Genomic DNA, 22,169 nt, shown 5'->3' on the forward strand with positions numbered 1-22,169 from the left:
TACCTGAAGGTACTTATTTTAATGACCTTCTCACTGTAGACATTTAGCTCTTCAGCTGTCGTACATGGGAAAATTGAGGTGCATGTATTCCGTTTTAGTTCTGCTAATTTTTAGCCCATTTGTCTTTTGCATATCTAATAATAATGTAACCAACTTATACATACTTATGTAAACAGACCCTGGGATGGGTTTAAAGCAATTGTTGAGGAATGTGAAAACAGGTTTGTACCTTTAAAGGGGGTAAGGAATGGTAAAGGCCCACTTTATTATAACAGAGAAGTAAAGAGACTAAGAAGGAGTTGCAGATTGTGAAGAAATAGAGTTAGAAATGGCTGTGGAAGTAAGGAGAAATTGAAGGAACTTACTAGAAAATTGAATCCAGCAAAGAAGTCAGCTAAGGATAACATGATGGCAAGCATAATTGGCAGTCATACAAATTTTAGTGAAAAATGGAAGGGTATGAATAGGTACTTTAAGGCAGAAACAGGTTCTAAGGAGGACATTCCAGAATCATTAACGGACAAGGGGAGTGTGTATGTGAGAATCTTCATAAGGCAGTATTCAGTCAGCAGTGAGTAAAGATTGTTGGTTACAAGGATAATGTCCAGATAGAAGAGGTGACTAATGCTAAAGATGTATTAAAATTTACCTATGATAACAATGACATTTACAATAAGATACAAAAGTTGAAAACTAGAAAATCTGCTCCAATTGATCAGATTTCTGCAGATATATGAAAGACAATGGGTTGGGATATAGTACCATATCTGAAGTACTTATTTGATTATTGTTTGCATGAAGGAGCTATACCAAATGCATGGAGATTTGCTATAGTGGCCCCTGTGTATACAGGAAAGGATAATAGACATAAAGCTGAAAATTACAAGCCAGTCAGTTTGACATGTATTGCATGTAAGCTTTGGGAAAACATTCTTTCAGATTATCTTAGAATGTAGGATGCTAAATAGTACACCTCATTTGGGCTCTGCCATTGGTTTTTGCTGTTTCCCTAAAACTGCATAGCCTTTGGTGGTGCTATTTGAGGATCCAACCAGCCTCTGGGCTGATGACCTAACAGACAGACATTCAATACATTAGAAATTTTAAACATTTAGGAATTTATTATTGTTTCCATATGAGACATGTTTCGCCTTTCTTTGAGGGCATCATCAGTCACAGTACTACCTCAAGGCATAAATCACGTACCTGATTTGTAATTAAATTGTAAATACTAAGAAATAAAATCGACATATTGTAGTGGGAAGCCAAGAGAAAAACAATGTTCAATGATGATGCAGATGACACTATATCAGCCGTTGGTTGTAAATTATCAGTTGTGAAGGATAACAGCGTCAAAATGTTAGGGTATGTCCTACAGAGGATGACTTAACATTAACATGGGGCATTTGAAGGGAAAGATAAGTGACTTGCAAAGGTAAGACCAAAGGGTATTTGACTGTGTCCAGCAGCAGTGGTCCATATGAAGTATTGACGTTCAGTTATCAGAAATGCTGGTAACTGTTACTAAGATTTCATTAAGAAACAGTGTTCATTGGGAAAACAAGGTTCATTAATAAATGGAGTTTAAAGGGGTTATATTAATTTATACACACAGTAGTCGGCACCAATGCGTAAGACCACAGGGTATTTTAGCAGTGTCCAGCAGTGTCCTTTCTAGGACATACCCTAACATTTTGACGCTGTTATGCTTCACAACTGATAATTTACAGCCAACGGCTGATATAGTGTTATCTATATCATCACTGAACATTGTTTTTCTCTTGGCTTTCCCACTACAATTTGTCAATTTTATATCTTAGTATTTACAATTTAATTACAAATCAGGTACGTGATTTATGCCTTGAGGTAGTACTGTGACTGATGATGCCCTTAAAGAAGGGCGAAACATGTCTCATATGGAAATAATAATAAATTCCTAAATGTTTAACATTTCTAATGTTTTGAATAGCTGACAGAATAAACTATTTAGCATCTTACATATAGCATCTTCAATACAGATCAATAATGATATTTATCACTTGCATATATTAGACATGTTTGCAAAATTAATAACTGGTTCAATAGAAGGCAGTTCGTGTTTAAGAAAGTGTATTCCACTGAAGCTCAACTTGTAGGATTCCAGCAAGATATAGCAGATATCTTGGATTCAGGAGGTCAAATGGACTGTATCATGACCGACCTGTCTAAGGCATTTGATACGGTGGATTACTGGAAAAAATGAGTGCAACCGGACGAGACAAAAGAGTGACTGAATGCTTTTTTTTTGCTATATGCTTAACATCGCACCGACACAGATAGGTCTTATGGTGATGATGGGATAGGAAAGGGCTACGAGTTGGAAGGAAGCGGCCGTGGCTTTAGTTAAGGTACAGCCCCAGCATTTGTCTGGTGTGAAAATGGGAAACCACGGAAAACCATCTTCAGGGCTGCCGACAGTGGGATTCGAACACTGACTGAATGGGTTGCTATATTTCTAGAAAATAGAAGTCAGAGAATTAGAGTAGGTGAAGCTTTATATGACTCTGTAATAATTAAGAGAGGAAATCCTCAAGGCAATATTACTGGACCTTCATGTTTTCTTATATATATATAAACTAGCATGTACCCGAGGCTTCGCCCGCGTTTATTAATTCAACCAAGTTCGATGTTTCTAAACGATTGATTTAAAAGCAGATTAAAATATTTATTTACACACATAGTTTTTACATAAATTGCATTAATTACATTATTTTTAATTTTTAAAATATTGTAACTCCAATGCTTAAGATATACCGGGTTGGTGGATGGTAAAGATAATATTAAAACAATATAATAAAGCTTCTGGATAAACTGTATTAATTGTCCCTGTACTTGGAGCTAAGATTGTATATTGTTTCCCTTTCCAACTCTTGAATAACCCATGTACAATTAACCACAAGAGATGCACCATTTCCGATGATCGATTGCTACAACTATAACCCGGTGAGTGCTATGCCCGCCTATAGACGGACTGATGCAGCTGGTCCACCACTGCCACACCAGTCTATAGGCGGTGCACGAGAGCTTTATTTATTTTTAATTTCCTGGTTCACTCTCAAATGCCAATTCGATCTCTGGCATGTTCTGCCATTTGTTAGGCATTATGTAAGTTAATTGATTGTGACTTATAGCTTCAGGAAGTAACTTACATAACTTTTTGTACATGTCTGTGGAGTTCATCTGTGATGTAAAAAGCATGGTGGAGCAACAAGCTGACTTGCTCGTGCTGTGATGTTATTTCGGATCAAAGAATCTTTCAGTTATTAACCACAGTGGAAAGTGGTAATGAAGATGATGATTTTAATTAAATGATCACTCCAATAATTGCAGGGGAAGGCTTAGCCTAACCTGCAACACATTCTGTACTTAGCTGGTTGCTAAGCAACTAACATTTTCATTAATCTATACTAATATATAAAGAGGTAAAGTTTGTTTGTACATAATGGCTAATCTCAGGAACTACTGGACCGATTCTAAAAATTATTTCACTAAGGCTATATTTTATTTTCAATACAATTTGGGCAAGAAGGAGGGGGGGGGGGGCTACATGGAGAGATATAAAAATACTAGGCTATATTATAACAGGCAAGTAAAGAGACTTGAAAGGAGGTGCAGGTTGGAAAGAAATAGAGTTAGAAATGGCTGTGGAAGTAAGGAGAAATTGAAGGAACTTCTAGGAAATTGAATCTAGCAAAGAAGTCAGCTAAGGATAACATGATGGCAAGCATAACTGGTGGCCATACAAATTTTAGTGAAAAATAGAAGGGTATGTATAGGTACTTCAAGGCAGAAACAGGTTCTAAGAAGGACATTCCAGGAACCATTAATGAACAAGGAGAGTGTGTATGTGAGGATCTTCAAAAGGCAGAAGTATTCAGTCAGCAGTATGTAAAGATTGTTGGTTACAAGGATAATGTCCAGATAGAGGAGGTGACTAATACTAAGGAAGTATTGAAATTTGACTATGACAGCAATGACATTTACAGTAAGATACAAAAGTTGAAAACTAGAAAAGCAGCTGGAATTGATAAGGTTTCGGGGGATATAGTACCATATCTGAAGTACTTGTTTGATTATTGTTTGCATGAGGGAACTTTACCAAATGAATGGAGAGTTGCTATAGTAGCCCCAGTATATAAAGGAAAGGGTGATAAACATAAAGCTGAAAATTACAGGCCAGTCAGTTTGACATGCATTGTATGTAAGCTTTGGGAAAGCATTCTTTCTGATTATATAAGACATGCTTGCAAAATTAATAACGGGTTTGATAGAGGGCAGTTTTGGTTTAGGAAAGGTTATTCCACTGAAGCCCAACCTGTAGGATACCAGCAAGATATAGCAGATATCATGGATTCAGGTCAATTGGACTGTATCGCGATTGACCTGTCTAAGGCATTTGATAGGGTAGATCATGGGAGACTACCAGGAAAAATGAGTGCAAATGGACTTGACAAAAGAGTGACTGAATGGGTGGCTCTGTTTCTAGAAAGTAGAACTCAGAGAATTAGAGTAGGTGAAGCTTTATCTGTCCCTGTAATAATTAAGAGGGGAATTCCACAAGGCAGTATTATTGGACCTTTATGTTTTCTTATATATATCAATAACATGTGTAAAGAGGAGGAATCAGAGATAAGGCTTTTCGCAGATGATGTTATTCTGTATAGAGTAATAAATAAGTTACAAGATTGTGAGCAACTGCAAAATGACCTTGATAATGTTGTGAGATGGACAGTAGACAATGGTATGATGATAAACGGGGATAAAAGTCAGGTTGTGAGTTTCACAAATAGGAAAAGTCCTCTCAGTTTTAATTACTGCATTGATGGGGTGAAGGTTCCCTTTGGGGTCATTGTAAATACCTAGGTATTAATATAAGGAAAGATATTCATTGGGGTAATCACATAAATATGATTGTAAATAAAGGGTACATGGTTATGAGGGTATTTAGGGGTTGTAGTAAGGATGTAAAGGAGAGAGCATATTTGTCTCTGGTGAGACCCCCACTAGAGTATGGGTCCCTCACCAGGATTACTTGATTCAGGAACTGGAAAAAATCCAAAGAAAAGCAGCTCGATTTGTTCTGGGCGATTTCCAGCAAAAGAGTAGCGTTATAAAAATGTTGCAAAGTTTGGGCTGGGAAGACTTGGAAGAAAGGAGACGGCTGCTCGACTATGTGGTATGTTATATTAACAATTTGTTGGTTATTTTGATCCACCTTTTCAATACAAATTACAGTTTGTGTTGTTAAGTTGTAATGTTACAACACTAATTTACCGGGACATGTTTCGCTTTTATTCATAAGCATCATCAGCCTATACAATTGTCTCAAGGTTTGTCATATTTGGATTGTTGTTACAAATTTCATTACATTGAATGTAAATCTAATTTCAGTGATAACAATATTTAAAACACAAGAATAATATACACATTAAAAATTATGACAATATGATTTGCAATGTTAAAATGGAGTAACTCTTAATTCTAAAACACATTGACGTCCAAAACACAGTTTTTACAATTTGAAAATTTAGCTAAAAATTGCTTGCAATGTTAAAATAAAATTGATTCAACTATAATTTTGGTATTAAAATTTGAGTCATAAATATAAATATTGGATGTTAATATATAGGAGCTATAGTTTCTGAAGTGCATTGGTTTCTAGAATATAGTAACATTTCAGTATTGAGAATTTTAGTTAAGAATTGTGCTCTCTAAATAATGTTATTTAAAAAGACTGTAATTTTGCATTATGCGTGATTAGTCTTGATGATAATCTAGAATTGAAGTCTTGGGTTCGTTGGAAAATGGCTTCTAGATTTGATGAAGCTTGCTGCTGCAGTTTGGCAATTTGATCAGAGGAAATATTGACATATTTAATTCTTGTTTGTAGCGGCCAGACTCTCCGTTGGAAGTTGATTGTTTTGATGTACGTTATGGTTAAAAGGGGCTTCAATCCAAATTTTGAGTATCTGATTATGTTTCTTTCAATTTATAGAATGGAAACATTATAACTTAACAACACAAACTGTAATTTGTATTGAAAAGGTGGATCAAAATAACCAACAAATTGTTAATATATCATAGCATAGTTCAATACGGGCCTAAAAATGAGAATAGTTACATGTAATAAGTGGTATGTTCCAAACTGTCAGTGGAGAGATGGCATAGGAGGACATCAGTAGACGAATAAGTTTGGGTGGTGTTTTCAAAAGTAGGAAAGATCACAATATGAAGATAAAGTTGGAATTCAAGAGGACAAATTGGGGCAAATATTTGTTTATAGGAAGGGGAGTTAGGGATTGGAATAACTTACCAAGGGAGATGTTCAATAAATATCCAATTTCTTTGCAATCAAAGAAAAGGCTAGAAAAACAACAGATAGGGAATCTGCCACCTGGGCGACTGCCCTAAATGAAGATCAGTAGCGATTGATTGATATAGCCGAAATATCGAATTTGTCGTACAAGGATGAAACAAAGCTCATTTTAAGCCCCTTGACGCAAAGAACAAAACTCGGTAAGCCCTATGGGCCCGAAAACCATGTCTTAAGGCCCTAAAACCAACCATTATTGAGATAATGGCACCACACTACCCCTGCTCTTGGAATCGGATAAAGAAATGAACTGCCGTAACCATGGCAACATCAGCTCCAGTATGCTTACAGCAGCGAGATTATCTACAATATATCACAAAAACCTAACACGTTACAGACTAAAATTTGGTATTTGGAATCAACTTTAACATAAAAGAACAAAAATTTTTGTTTTCAGAAAATCCACTTCAGAGGTGAGGGTTGAAAAGAAGTGGGGGAGGCATTGAATTCTTTATATGAGGACATATATCTCAGAAACGAAAGATGTTACAGACGTTAAAATTGGTAGGCCATACTTGGAATCTCTTTTAAAAATAAATGAATGCACTTTTTCTGGAAAATCCACTTAAGGGGGTGAAATTTTTTTTAAGAGCAGGTGATATTTTAAAACCAGTATCTTCTCTTCTACCGGTTTTCCCCACACCTGTGGGGTCGCGGGTGCGAACTGTGTCGCACAAGTGGATTTGACGCTGTTTTACGACTGGATGCTCTTCCTGATGCCAACCCTATGTGTAGGGATGTAATTACTATTGCGTATTCCTGTTGTGGTTGGTAATGTGGTGTGTTGAGTGAATATGAAGAGGAGAGTGTTGGGACAAACACAAACAACCTGTCTTCGAGCCAGAAGAATTAATCACACGCAATTAAAATATCCGACCCAGCCCGGAATCGAAACCGGAACTCTGTGAACCGAAGGCCTCAACGATGAACTCTCAGCCAAGCAGTGGAGCAGTTTTTAAAATGAATATACCTACAGTATATCTCATAAAATTAACATGTTACAGGCGTGAAAATTGGTATTTATAATCTCTTCTAGAAATAAAGAACCCCTCTCCCCTTTTGTTTTTCTGTTTCTCACACGTAGAGTTCCATGTCGCATGTTCCAGATTTAGCTGTCAGTAGCTTGGTCATCTTAGTCCCAAAAGGTAATGCCATGAACGTGGTTTACAAAGAAGTTCTGACATAAAAGAAATGCAATTTTTTGGCGAGTTTTTATCCTTTAGGGATTTTCAGATAATGCCTTAGTGCAGTACAGAGGAACAATTAATTTTTATCAACTTACGAAATCCTCGCGAGCGAAGCCGTTGGTAGCATCTAATGTTCTGATGTATGTGATTTTCATCCTTAGTCTGATGTCTGATTACTACCTGTGAAGCCAGAGAGTATACCCTTCTTCTGATGATGGAATAATACTATTCTCTGCTAGATACTCTGATTCTCTCACCTTTCCCAGCTTCTGAATATACTCAACAGATGGCAGAACGTTCCTAATAACTTAGAAGCTGCGAAGAGAAAACAGTCTACGTATGTACAGACGGGAAGGTTTCAAGTTGACTAGCCTTCTGCATGCTCATTAATAAAGAGCAGAAACAAACTCTTGAAAAAGTGGGTAGTCTACTTACTCAAACCAGTATTCAGCCATGGCCAATTGTATGTTGCGCTATCTCGGGCAAGATAATTTGAAGATGTTAAGATCCAGTTACGGCGGAATGGTCGAAGCACAGAGAATATTATATGGAAAGAAGTATTATAAACTACATTACCGGTATTAAATGTTCATAAATCCATTGAAAATCTATTGAGAAGGGCAGGCAAAACAATATGACTGTGACAAGCATATTAAGAAGACTTATCTGACCTATTTATAAGGAACGCTGCAGAGCGTTGTTGTTATTATTATAGTAGATGCGAAAAAGACCAGAAAACTGATCACGCAAAGCTCACTTGGAAGATGTGCATTTCCTTCTTTGCCAGGCAGCCTTCAATTTTTGTCTCTCGTGGTTCTTCGTTCTTCTGTGCACTTAGCTTCTGTCTTCTCTTTGTGGTTTCTCTCTGACTCTACTTCCCACTTGCTGATTTTTGTTCTGTATGAGGTTTGGTCTGCGATGTCGGCCACTTTGATTCCTGATTTTTCCAGGTCTTGGCGGATTTCTGATGTCCACCTATTTGTTTTGATGTTTTCTGTTGCCTCTTGTAAGATTCTTGTCAGTCTGTTTTCTGGAAGGCAGATTTCAGGCATCTTTTTCTGATGTTGGCCGCAAGGTTCGAGAGCTCCTCAGTTTTTGTATGAGATTGCAGTCAGTATCCTTCGTCAGTCAGTTTTGGTTTCATTATTTATGAGTATCGTTATTTATGAGTTTCATGTCCATATACGAGTCAGTTTTTGGCTGAGAATTTTTCTGATGATTTTACGTTCCTCTTTCAGGATGTCTTCAAGTACTGTTTTTCTGTGGAGATGCAGTGCTTCACTCGCATATAGTATTTCAGATTTGATCACAGTGTAATGATGTTGAATTTTGGTGAAGATTGAGAGGCATTTTTCGTTGTAAATGTCTGGAATTCAGCCGAGGCCTTTCTTTATTTTCTGGATGCAGATCTCGAGAACCTTCTGTTCTTTTCCTGTTGGTACTATAATTTCTCTGAGATATCGGAACTCAGTTACTTTTTTTATTGTGCCAAGTTTCGTGTTCAAATTCTGGAGGCCACAGTGGTTGCATATAACCTTGGTTTTTGAGCATTTCTTGAGGGTTTCGATTTGGCTGACTGCCTGTTGTTCGTTTGTTGCAAGGATTGCGAGATCATCTGCGAAAACAAGACAGGAGATTTTTATATGTTTTCTTGTCATACTTAATGGTTGCCAATTTCCTTGAGCTTTTAGAGCTTGTTCTCGTTCTCTCATGATTTTGTCGAGCGCTATGTTAAAAAGTAGTGGGAAAAGTCCATCTCCTTGTCGGACACCAGTTTTTATCTGAAAATTTTCAGATATATTTCCCATGAATTTTATTTGGGAAGTTGTGTTGGTGAGAGTTAGTCTGATGATTTTTTGAGTCTTGTTGTGCAATCCATATTCACTCAGTGTTTGGAAGAGGGATTGCCGGTCAATGGAGTCGTATGCTTTCTGGAAGTCCACGAAGGTGCAGATTGTGGGCTGTTTTCTGGTGTGTTGTAGTTTCAAGATGGTTTTCAGATTGAGTATCTGTTCTGCACAGGATCTGTGGGGCCTGAAACCCACTTGATATTCACCTATGAGTGGTTCTAGTTGTTCCTGTGTTCTTTGGAGGAGGGCTGCAGAGAGGATTTTGTATTACATGTTAAAAAACTTCATGATTATTTCATATTGGAGGATTTTGTATGCGACTTGCACCAGGGAAATTCCCCTGTAACTGTTCACATCTGTTCGGTCACCTTTTTTGTGAAGTGGAACGAGGAGGGCGTTTGTCCTATTTTCTGGTAGTTTTCCCGCTGTCCAAATTTCTTGTATGATTTGTGCGAGTTCTTGGAGTGAATTCTTTCCTAGATGTTTAAGAAGCTCTGCTACGATGCCGTCGTCTCCGGATGCCTTGTTGTTTTTCAGTCGTATGTGTTAGTATATTTCCTCTTGTGTAGGTGGGGATGAGTCTGGGTTTGGGTTCAGGTGGGGTTTATGTGGAAACCTTTCTGTTGGTTCTGGGCAGCTGAGTAGTGACGCAAAGTATCTCGTGAGTTCCTTGGTGTTTTCGTCATCTGTGAGTGCCAATTTTTCATTTTGTTTTTGAAACAGAGGTTCTTGGGATTGTACCCATTTGATCTGTTGCGGAAGGAGCTGTAAAAATCTCTGGTGTTATAGTTACGGAAGTCCTGTTTGGCCGACTTCAGTTGGTCTTCCAGGTATTTCCTCTTGGTGGTGGTGGTCATTGTTGTTGTTGTTGTTGTCGTCATCATCATCATCTTCCATGAAAAATAGGTATTTTCATTCCTTATAAATCTTTTCAGGACGTGCTTTTCTATCTATGAACTCACTGTCCAATGTAACCCCAAAGGTCCAGATGCCTTTATTTCTTCTGCAACTTCTCACAGCCTAACTTACTTTCTTCTTTATGAAAATCCATGAATAATCAGAGTGAAATTTAGATGAGGAAAAACTTTCATTGATCCAAATATATGCTCCAATTCAAGACATAGGAGAGTCTGAAAAGGACATCTCCACAGCAGCCTTCAAAAAATAATAGATAAGGCTATAGAAGATGCAAGACATGTAGAAATTATCGAAACTGGTATGTAAAAGTCGGAAATGATGAAAGCAATGGGTCATGGTTGTATGGGAAAGCAAAGAGCTGAATGTTCTACTTAATATGAATGTTAAAAGTAGGCCTATGATTCATTTCTGTATGCTTATAAGAAACAATATTCTTCCTACACAAGACAGTTCCTAAACAAACTTTTCATGCTGGGATTAAGGGAGTTAAAGTAAATAACAATAATAATGTTATTTACTTTACATCCCACTAACTACCTTTATGGTTTTTGGAGACGCCGAGGTGCCGGAATTTAGTACCGCAGGAGTTCTTTTACGTGCCAGTAAATCTACCGACACAAGGCTGACGTATTTGAGCACCTTCAAACACCACTGGATTGAGCCAGGATCGAACCTGCCAAGTTGGAGTCAGAAGGCCAGCGCCTCAACAGTCTGAGCCACTCATCCCGGAGGGAGTTAAAGTAAAATAGATTTTGTGCACTGAAGAATCCAGAGATATGCAGTAGATGATGTGCAAGGATGAAGAAATGCACATCTAGACACAGAATATAAGGAGGTTATTATAAACAGAGGATTCAGGATGTCTAAGTTATAGAAGACTGAACAAGAACCAATAAATCACAGAGGAAAGGTTCAAACTAAGTGGAATGTCTGCCAGTATGAAAGGACAATGCCTGAAGAACCGAGAAGAAAGAAAGGAGAAAACACTGTGAAAAAATAGCAAAACAACAACACTTAATTGAAGAAAGTAGAAAGTAGTGGTCAAATAGGCTAGGCAGAAAAAGAATGGAAATCTTACATCAAAGATATGAGAGAGGAAGCATGGAACAACCATGTAGAAGAGAGAAACAGTGTTAAGCAAGCTGTCTGATGGGCAAAGTCAGAGGCTAGAAAATAATTTGGAAAACAAAATAAGGAGAACTACAAATGAGATATAAGTAACAGGACTGTCTAATGTATGGGCACGACAGGCAGTTGCCCAGGAGGCCCATAAACATAGGGGCTTTACGAAAATCTATGCACAAAATAGAATTTAACACTAACTTCTACATCACCTGTCACAACATTCAAATTTCCCCATTTTATATTGCTTGCAATGTAATGGAAGCAGAATATTGTTATGTCTGGGGACAAAAATGTAGACTGTGTGCATTTTGCATTATTGGAAACAGGATCTCTGCTCAGGGTTGCCAATCTGGTGATTTTGTCACCAGATCTGGTGTTTTCAGGAAGGCGTATGGTGACAAAATTTGAATTTTGCGACAAGTCGAAAATATGGTGTTTTTCTTTAAAATTTGGTGACATATATGGTGATTTTATAATAAAATGTCAATTTAAAAAGGAACTACGGTCATGAGACGTATAACTTAGTAAAATATTATGACCTATCATATAAAATATGATCTTAACATGTTTACGTAAGCGACTCGCTTGACAATAAAACCAGCGCCATTGTCGCGTGTGAGCAAGAGCGCTGGATTTTTAACAGCATCAGTGTTGTATTTCCGTGCATTATTGATCTTATCATTAAGGTGAATAATAGCGTGGTCGACATCATTCTTACTTGTAACAGTTGTAACTGGAAAAGTTAGAATGAATCATGCGAGGAGCCCAGCTCCAGTGCCAATGTCGCTGTGTGATTAAAGATAGTGCGCTGGACTTTTGAGTTGTGATTGTGTGGTAGTGTCTACTTATTAATTTATGATAAATGTGTTAATTACAGAGTTAGTGTAGTTGGGAACCATGGGGAAGCCACAGTACAAACAGCGATTTAGAGAGCAATGGCTTAAGGATGATAGGTATAATAAGTGGTTACTAAAAGTAGAAGGAAATGCCACAAAAGGCTTTTGCAAATACTGTAAAACTCAACTAGCTGCTAAATTAGGAGATATTGAAAAACATAGGAACACTGCTAAACACCTCAAGGCAGCCGAACCCTTTAGTTCTAATAGGCAGAAAACTTTAAATTTTAAACCAGTTAATATTGAGACAAATTTAGTGGAAGGAAGAACGGCACTTTTCATAGCAGAACATTGTTCGGTTCAAGTGGTTGACCATCTTAGCGAGTTGTGTAAAGTGAATTTTCCCGATAGCAAAGGGATTAATAATTTGAAGTTGCATCGTACAAAATGCACTGCTATAATACAAAACGTGTTAGCTCCTCATTTTGAAAAAGACTTGATAGATGATTTACGTGAAAGTGAAAACGGTTATAGTTTGTTGTTGGATGAAACGAATGATATTTCAGTTACCAAGTTACTAGGCATTGTTATAAGATACTATTCAAAAAGAAAAAGAGAGATTGTCGTGACATATCTACAGTTAGTAGAGTTGTCAGAATGTACAGCTGATGCTATAGTTGAGGCTTTGGAGAAATGTCTGTGTAATAAAGGTTTGGATTTGACTAAATTACAAGCAATAGGAACAGACAATGCGTCTGTTATGGTAGGCATAAATCATGGCGTGTATGTAAAGTTAAAGGCTAAAGTGCCAAATCTACAATTAATCAGATGCGTTTGTCACTCTCTACAATTGGCAGTTTCACATGCATCAGGGTGTTTACCGAGGAACTTAGATTTCCTCATAAGGGAAAGTTACAATTGGTTTTCACAATCATCTCTACGGCAGGTTGTATACAAAGAACTATACGAGACAATAAATGAAGGCGACTCTCCCCTGAAATTAGTACAGTTAAGCCAAACTCGGTGGCTGTCCATCGAAAGTGCAGTGACAAGAATAATGCAACAGTGGACCGGGTTAAAAACACACTTTGAAATCGCTCATTTTAAAGATCGCTGTTATACAGCCGATATTTTATATTCAATGTATAGCGACCCTCAGAATTACTTGTACTTGTCTTTTCTGAAGCCAATTTTGGTTGAAGTGCAGACCGTAAATAAGAAGTTCGAAAGTCGAAACCAAGATCCTACAAAATTATTACGTGACCTAATCCTTCTCATTAAGTCATTATGCACCAAGGTTCTACTGCCCACTGTCAAAGTAGATGTCCTGAAAACAGAAATTAATAATCATCTGGACCCAAAGCCCTATCTAGGTTATGATTTCGAAACTAAAGTATCATCGTCCTCGCTTTCTGAAGACCAACAGAAACAACTACGCGATAGATGCGTGCAATTCATTGTTGAACTTATCCAACAATTGAGGCAAAGATTACCTGAAAATATAGGGATCCTTGAAAAATGTCTCTCTTTTCACCCGAAAATTGTTTAAGGCCTTTTAAGTTGCAAATTATTGATATAGCACAACTCTTTTATGCTGACAATAATGTTATTGCGAAAGTAGAAAACCAGTGGAGAAATCTGCATCATATCCAGTGAACTGAAGTTAAGGACACTGTGAAATTTTGCGCAGAAGTTTATATGTATAGGGATTCAACTGGTGAAAACCCTTTCAGCGAACTTGCAAATTTAGCTATATCGACTCTCGTACTTCCTCATTCTAATGCGGATGTAGAACGAGTGTTCAGCCAAGTCAATATAACTAAAAATAAACTGAGAAGTAGAATGTCAATACAAACTCTCCATTCGGTCTTGTGTGTAAAATTTGGATTGAATAGGACAGGGAAATGCTGTTATACATACGATCTACCGAAAGAGGTACTGCAGAAAATAGGCACATTAGAGTCATACAACTATCCGGGTCAAGTACCCTCAACTTATACAGATCAGCCATAAATAAACAAATATAGTACAGTTTTTAATTTGTGTATATAGTTTGCAATTAAATACACTTATGTTAGGATTACGACAATTGATAACACGCAGTGAACATTTTATTATTATAATAGTGCTAGTGTTTGAGTGTGACTTGTATTCAATTGATCATGTGGCTATAATATAGGCTAGACCTATCTTTACAAGAGGACACCATTAGACTTACTAAACTTTAGAGACAGAACAGCACAACTGAAAGGAGGTAAGTGTAAATTTAATGCATTATCTTACTACATCTGGAGAATTTATAGAGTTTTCAAATCCAGATCTGGAGATTTCTGGTGTTTTTCAAATCCATATCTGGTGATAATGAGTATCTAGGAGTTGGCAACCCTGTCTCTGCTGTTTGTGTTCCAGTAATTATATTTGTGTGGTGAAGGCTTCGAACAAGTGAGGAAAAAGAAACTGTGATTTATTACATGTTAGTTAGCCAATTAGCAGAAATAAAACAAAATATTTTGAGGGGAGCGGAGACGAGGAAACAGCCTGTAGAGGAAAAAGAGAATTAGAATAATAATAATAATAATAATAATAATAATAATAATAATAATAATAATAATAATAATAATAATAATAATAATAATAATAATGTTATTTGCTTTACGTCCCACTAACTACTTTTACAGTCTTCGGAGACTAAGAGAATTAGAGCAAACTTCATAAGTTATCTTCTTGGTTCAAACCAAGTGGAATGTCAGTCCTTCAATGATACCATCCACATCAATCAATTCTACGATCAATCCTGTACCTAATCATCCAGTTCTAGCAGACATAGAGATTGCACCATTACCTGTTCCTGCAGCTGAGTACCCCAATGTGAAAATGTAAAGGAGTTTGCAATCCAAGACACAGACCTGGGGTTATATGCGACATCAGCAATACTAACACCGTGCAATACTGAATTTGAAGTGGGCCAACATTGTGTCAGAATAACGAAGGAAATCATTCAGACTCACAGAGGGTGTGTAAAGAAGATGGAGAGAGAATATTCAGACAAAACATGCATTAAAAAATGAGTTCAAATGTGAACTGCGTGAATAGCTACTCTATTCACCACCCCAAAGTCCTTTATATGCTGCCTATTTTCCAAGACAGAATCGCTTTTTGGTACATCAGAATTCAATGATTAGAAACACAGCAATGCTACTGTACAGCACAAAAACGGAGAAGAATATAGCAAGTGCGTGATAGTGTATTTAATTTGGCATAAAGAAATTGGAAAAGTAGATTCTTTATTACTTCAACAGCATCACTCAGAACAAGAGTACTGGCTTCAAGTTTTGACAATAATGTACAACGGGTGATTGTTTGGCCTGCCCTGTCAATATATTATTAATATTTGAATAATTTATACGTACATGTTTCGGGAGCCTTAACTCCCTTCGTCAGCGTATTTACATCAAAATCTACCTTACCCAAGTGTCAAGATACAACATCTTATCATATTAACATTAAGCATTGTCATGTATAACCTCAACGAGGTCAATACGGACCAATTAAGGACCGATATGGTCAAGTTTGCCGACTTTAAGTTTTGATACAAGTAGTTTCTGTAATTTGCTATCTTGCATACAAACATTTTCCATTAGCCTACATAGAGAAAATAAATAAAAAATTGGGTAAAAAAAAAAAAAAAAAAAAAAAATCAAAATTATTTAGGCATTCTAGAACTGTTGAATGAATTTGACTTGTTTTTGGAAGAACATCTCAAACTGTATGGGAATCAAGGAAAGGGGAACCCATCGTATTTATGAGCAAACATTTTTTATTAATTTGCTAAATTAATGGGACACCAAGTTTGTTTTTTGTGCTATTCATTGAGAAATAAATCAGATTCCCTTCCGGACATCTCACACACTGATCAACGGAAATTTATTGCCCGGTATATTTGAGGGTATTGTGACATTTTCCTCATATCGATTTAAAATAATAATCTTTGCTTCATGGAGAACATAGTTCACATCTATAATAATCTTCGAAAAACGATGGAATGACGACACGTCAATATAATAATTGATTAAAATGAAATGATTGATTATAAAACTTGAGGAAATGAAATAATATTTCTTAATTCACGTCATGATTTATGATATAATCGCCACATGGATAATTAAAGAAACTGAGTATGGAAACTCGATATTCAAAGCATGACACAACTGAAGTTGTACAAACGCAGCAAGCTTATACTGCCCATTTTTGAAACAAGACACTCTTGTCTTGGACGTGAAAAGGACCAGACGCAAACGCTGAGCTTTGATACATTTTATATATTTATCGCTGTGTTCCACATTGAGATATCATTGCCGCTGTATACGACAGAAGTGACCGGTAACTGTCGTATGGTCGGATTTATGGAATTTAACATTTAAATTACTAGCTGTGATAATTTCTTGAAGACTGAAGTCAAACAATTTCTTGACCGCATGTATATTTCATTCAAGTAACTCTTAATTTACATGTGCTTGGCCAATGATAATGTGTACTATTGTGTTGCAGTGCGCGATGTACTCGAAGTTTTATTTGTATAGGGTGTGCTATGTAAAGATGGGATAAACATGTGAGGCACCAGGACAACGCCAGGATGGATTAAATTAACCCGATCCTGGTGGTGGCCGGCTCACCATAAGTCTTACTTCATTATCTTGTAGCTAGAACTCTTTTTCAGGTTTTATTTGAATTTAGCATACATACTTTTCTATTGCAATGAGCAGAGCAGAAAGAATATTTGAAATATCAGATTGATTTCGTGTCATCAAAGATAAATCAAGGTACCTATGATGTATATCTTCAATTAGTAATCTAAAGTCACGCGCAATGTTGGTAATTTAATCAGATCACAATAATTATTTTGAATTTCTGGATGTTAGTTGTTAGTAAATATTAACTTCAGTGATATTAAATGGGTAGGCAAATGAGGATCTTTGAAATAATAACTATGCATCGCGATATTAAATTATAGTTGTACCAGTATTGCTGTGTGGAATAGCAATTCTATTTCAGAGTTATGGAGCAGATTTATAGCAGGATTGTACAGTAACTTTATTTACAGGAGAGTCGAGGACAGTGTTAACGACATGTTACTGAGAATGTACGTATCATTGAATATCTACATGTTATTGGGTCTACGTGTTGCTTAATTCACGTGTTATTGGAGTTACGTGTTATTATGAGTGAGGCATTTATTGAACAGAGTCTTCGAATATAGAAATGAATAGATCATTTATAGCAATGAAGTAATGCAAAGGTGATAGAATGTAGCAATCTTCAATACGAATCAATGGAATATTAGAAGCCGTATGTCAATTTCTGCTCTCGTTATTTATTACAGGTACACTTCTATGAGAACCTGACCAGACCAGTGACCACCAGCAGTATGATTGTAATATTACTTACATGCATGATAATTTATTTCAGTTTTTCATCGTGGAGACATCCAGAATCATTGATCCAGTGTGGCTGCACATATTGCAATGTTTGGGATGTACTTTATCCATTCTAGGAATGAGATGATGCCACGTTCTTGTCATTTTATTTGCATGCTGGTGTGATTCTTTCTCTACACTGAGATGGTACCACATTTGTATATTCTCTTCGAAATAAATCCTTTTCAATTTCATGACATCTACATCTGCATTGAAGTGAGTGTGTTATTTTTAAAAGGGGGAAAATCACTTTCGTATTTTATAAGTGTCTTGATGTTGCTGCCATTGAGATAATGCTAACTTGTATTTGTTTAAATGAAATAACCTGAAGGTGAGTACTAGTGTTGACGTGAGGAATTTTCTTAGCACCGCGGGCAATGGAACGATAGTTCACCAACTCAAACTAACTCAAATCTAAATTTCAAATGAAGTTAAATTCAATTATAGCTAAGATTAAGTTATATTATGTATACTTGTATTTCAAATCATAGATGGATGTAAACACTTAAGCCATAAATTTATGCCAAATTATAAATCATTTTCTTATGTTTTTAAATATTCATTGGATCTTGCTATTATTCTGTGATTAATCAAGGTATAGATTATTCGAACTTTCAAATGGACTAACGTTAGGAATATTTATAAATTCAGTTGTATGTCACGGATGTGCTGTTATCTCTTTTAAATAAGCCATTGTGTAAATATGCCATTGTTATAATCCAAGACCACCATTATAGTCATCTTATCTTTCAACAATGTAATGTTGTACCTCCATAACAATACAACATGAAATGTAAATAAACCAGCCATCCTACATTTAAGTTTATTATTTATAGTTATGAAATCCTTCCATTTTCCTTCATTATGATAGTTAATTACTACCACTGCATGAGATGCATGTCTGTCTCGGGTATTCTTATTCTTGTTATTACGACTATTCTGATTTTGTGGTGAAACTGTCGAGAGAACCTACCCCATGAGATATGAATCTTATGTTTTGCCGGAGCTAAGCTATAATATAATAATATAATATGAGAGGATATGATATGAGATAATTTATATGAGTAGGCCTATGCGTCAAAACCACATATGATAGATTTATTTATGACATTCTACCTTAATAACGATGCTGATTTGATTACAATTAAATGATGTACATACTTGTTATTATCATAATAGGTTTAATATGATTTGCTATAGGATGAATGATATTATCTGCGCATATGAATAATTAATGGAACATTTAGGCCCCAATTTCATCACAGAATGTGTGTCACATAAATGTGACGCCCAACAGTGAGCTATTTTGTCGCCCAACTTTGGGGTAGTTTATGACCGTCTATTGGCCTATTTTGTTACAATATGACCCTGTGGATTGTTTCCTTAAGTTTATCCCCATCTTTTCTCATGGAGCAAAGAATCTGGCAGACACTGCCGTAGAGTTCCTTAATGAGAACAGAATTCCACAATCAAACTGCCATGGTCAGTCGTATGACAATACCTCAAATATGTCTGGTCGCTATACTGGATTGTAAGCAAGGATTAATCAATTGAATGATTTTGAATTCACCACATATGTCCCCTGTGCAGGATACAGCCTGAACTTAGTGAGAGTATAAGTAGTATAATGTAGAGAGATAAAATTCTTCTACTTTGCTCAGCGTCTGTATTGCTTTTTCTGTGCTTTACAAATTGATGGAATCTTCTGACATCGTCTTTAGGAAGAAATGTGGTCAAACGTCAGTCTGGCTTGAGATTGTCTTCACAGTTTGATGCTGTTCATGATTTGTGACAGTTTTGAGAATATTAGAGATGAACTGAATTCAGTATCAGCTGACAGTGAACAGGAAATGAACTCAAAGAAAGAGGCAGAAAGATTATGCGCAAAAGTGGAGAGCCTGGAAATGATCTTTCTTACCATTCTTTGAAATGACATTCTTGAAAAAGTGTACAAAGCAAGTAAGGTCATGCAGTCTAAGGATATGAACGTACTTCTTGCCATGAATCTTCTCGAATCTCTAAACTCCATCTTCAGGAAGTCATAAACAAGTTTAATGAATGCGAATCAAAAGCTAGAAATAGGTGTCCACATGTGAAGTGTGCGTATTACTAGATTATGACGGATCAGAAGGGGTACTCCTCAGTAAAACTGAAAAGTTTAAGATGGAAACATTCCTTCCTGTTCTGGACTCTGGTTCCTCAATTAACAAAAATGTTCAGTTGGTTATTAATTGACTGTAAATCTTTTTCCTTCTTCAGTGAATTGAAGCAATACATTTTGATGTACTAAAAATAGTGTGAACATCTGGCTAATATACACTGACTGAACACGTCATGGGATAGCGGAGCACTGATGCGCAGGTGTGTTGTCTGCGCACCACACGCCCCCTGTACCAGCGGCAGTTGTATAGGAGACCTTGTGAGCAGTGGCTGTGCATGTGACAGGTGTAACATGAAGCGTCGTCGTGAGCTGACACCGTTCGAACAGGGTATGGTGGTCGGTGCCCGATGGATGGGAAGTGCGATTTCGGAAGTGGTGCGGGAATTCGGCTTCACACGATCATCTCAAATATTATTATAATATTTATAGGTCCACCTGTTCAATACAATATAATATAATCCACTATTTCATGTAGTTAAAATTATACATAATACATAAAAGTCAATGGTACATGTTTCATCCTTTTTTTACGGGCATCATCAGCCTATATCAATCTTAAAAATTAATAGATATGGAATCTTTCAAATCTTATAACTATAGAGCAAAATGTTGGACAATGATTTCATAAAAATAATATTATACTATAACGTCTAAAATAACGATATTGCACCAAAGTATGTTAAAAAAAACCCAGTGAATTAACAGTTTTTGAAGATTAAAACGTGGTTAATCATGAATATTTGAGAGTTTAAAACCAAAATGGATCCTCTCCACTCCCATAGCATGAGTCCAAGATAGTAAAATCACTGTCAGTTATTTAAAACAGAAGTGTGAATGTAACAAATATGTTAAAATGTGTACGGTTGATACATCTGAAAGTCGTAGAAAAGAAAATGGAACTTCTTGTGGAGGCGTTGCTAGTGATAAAATGTTGTGTCAAACATATTAAAAAAAAAAAAAAAAAAAAAAAATGGGATTACAAATTTCATTTGAAAAAAACAGAAATGATGCCAACTTTTAAAGTTGATTTACCAGTTATTCAACTGAACAGTAATAAAGAGATTAAAGTTGTTCAGAAATTCAAATATCTTGGGGAAATACGAGGGCCATCCGGAAAGTAGTACCCGTTAGAGCCGCATGAAGCGCTGACAACTCGGGTAGCCGCTGGGCAAGGTCAGACCGCGTCAGTGGCTTGTCTGCCTGCTCTGTGCAAGGTTGCGTGACGCTAGCATTGCCTGTGTTGTGTCTGTGATCGTTTAAAATGTTTAAACAAACTGAAAACCCCGCCAGTTGTGAAGTGAGGGCCGTAATTAAATTTCTTAATGCACGAAACGTTCGACCTTGTGATATTCATTGCCAATTAACGGAGGTGTATGGAGACAATGTGATGGACGAGTCGTCTGTTCGGCGCTGGTGTCGCAACTTCAACCTGGGGAGGGGGGAATACACACGACGAGGAGCTAAAGGGAGACCATCTGTCATTACAGACCAATTGCTGAGTGCAGTAGACGAATGCGTGAGGAACGATCGGCGCATCGCAATTGATGAACTCTGTGAACATTTTCCTAATGTGTCTCGAAAAATTGTTCATGAAATTGTCAAAGACCATCTGCATTATTCAAAAATCTGTGCAAGGTGGGTCCCTCGCATGCTTACAGAGGAGCACAAAACCAAGCGTATGGCTGCAGCACTGACATTTCTGGGATGTTATTCCGATGAAGGAGACTCTTTCCTGACTCGCATCATTACTGGCGATGAAACATGGGTTTGTTATGCATCACCTGAGAATAAACGAGTCAATGGAGTGGCATCATGCACCAACCAAACCAAAAAAATTCAAGACAGTTCTGTCCACCAGGAAACTCATGGCAACCGTTTTCTAGGATCGCCGAGGTGTACTGCTCATTGATTTTATGGCCCGTGGAGACACAATTAATGCTAATGCGTATTGTGAAACATTAAATAAATTATGGCGCAAAATACAAAATCGACAGCGAGGTCTATTGTCTACAGGCGTAATTCTCCTTCATGACAATGCCAGGTCTCATGCAGCTGTGATAACACAACTTTTGCAGCAATTCAAGTGGGAAACCTTCGATCATCTCCCGTATAGCCCGGACTTGGCCCCTTCGGATTTTCATCTCTTTACGAAGCTTAAAGACTTTCTGGCGGGAAAAAGATTTGACAGCGATGAAGAACTTAAACG

General features: G+C 36.8%; 1 protein-coding gene across 1 annotated transcript in view; it reads right to left on the reverse strand.

Annotated features, from left to right (window-relative positions):
• LOC136856779 (phospholipase DDHD1) overlaps window positions 1-22,169 on the reverse strand; it is a 252,026-nt gene that overhangs the window by 64,219 nt on the left and 165,638 nt on the right. The gene's annotated exons all lie outside the window — the stretch shown is intronic.

The sequence above is a fragment of the Anabrus simplex genome, chromosome 1 (assembly GCF_040414725.1).
Source record: "Anabrus simplex isolate iqAnaSimp1 chromosome 1, ASM4041472v1, whole genome shotgun sequence".
Taxonomy (NCBI): Eukaryota; Metazoa; Arthropoda; class Insecta; order Orthoptera; family Tettigoniidae; genus Anabrus; species Anabrus simplex.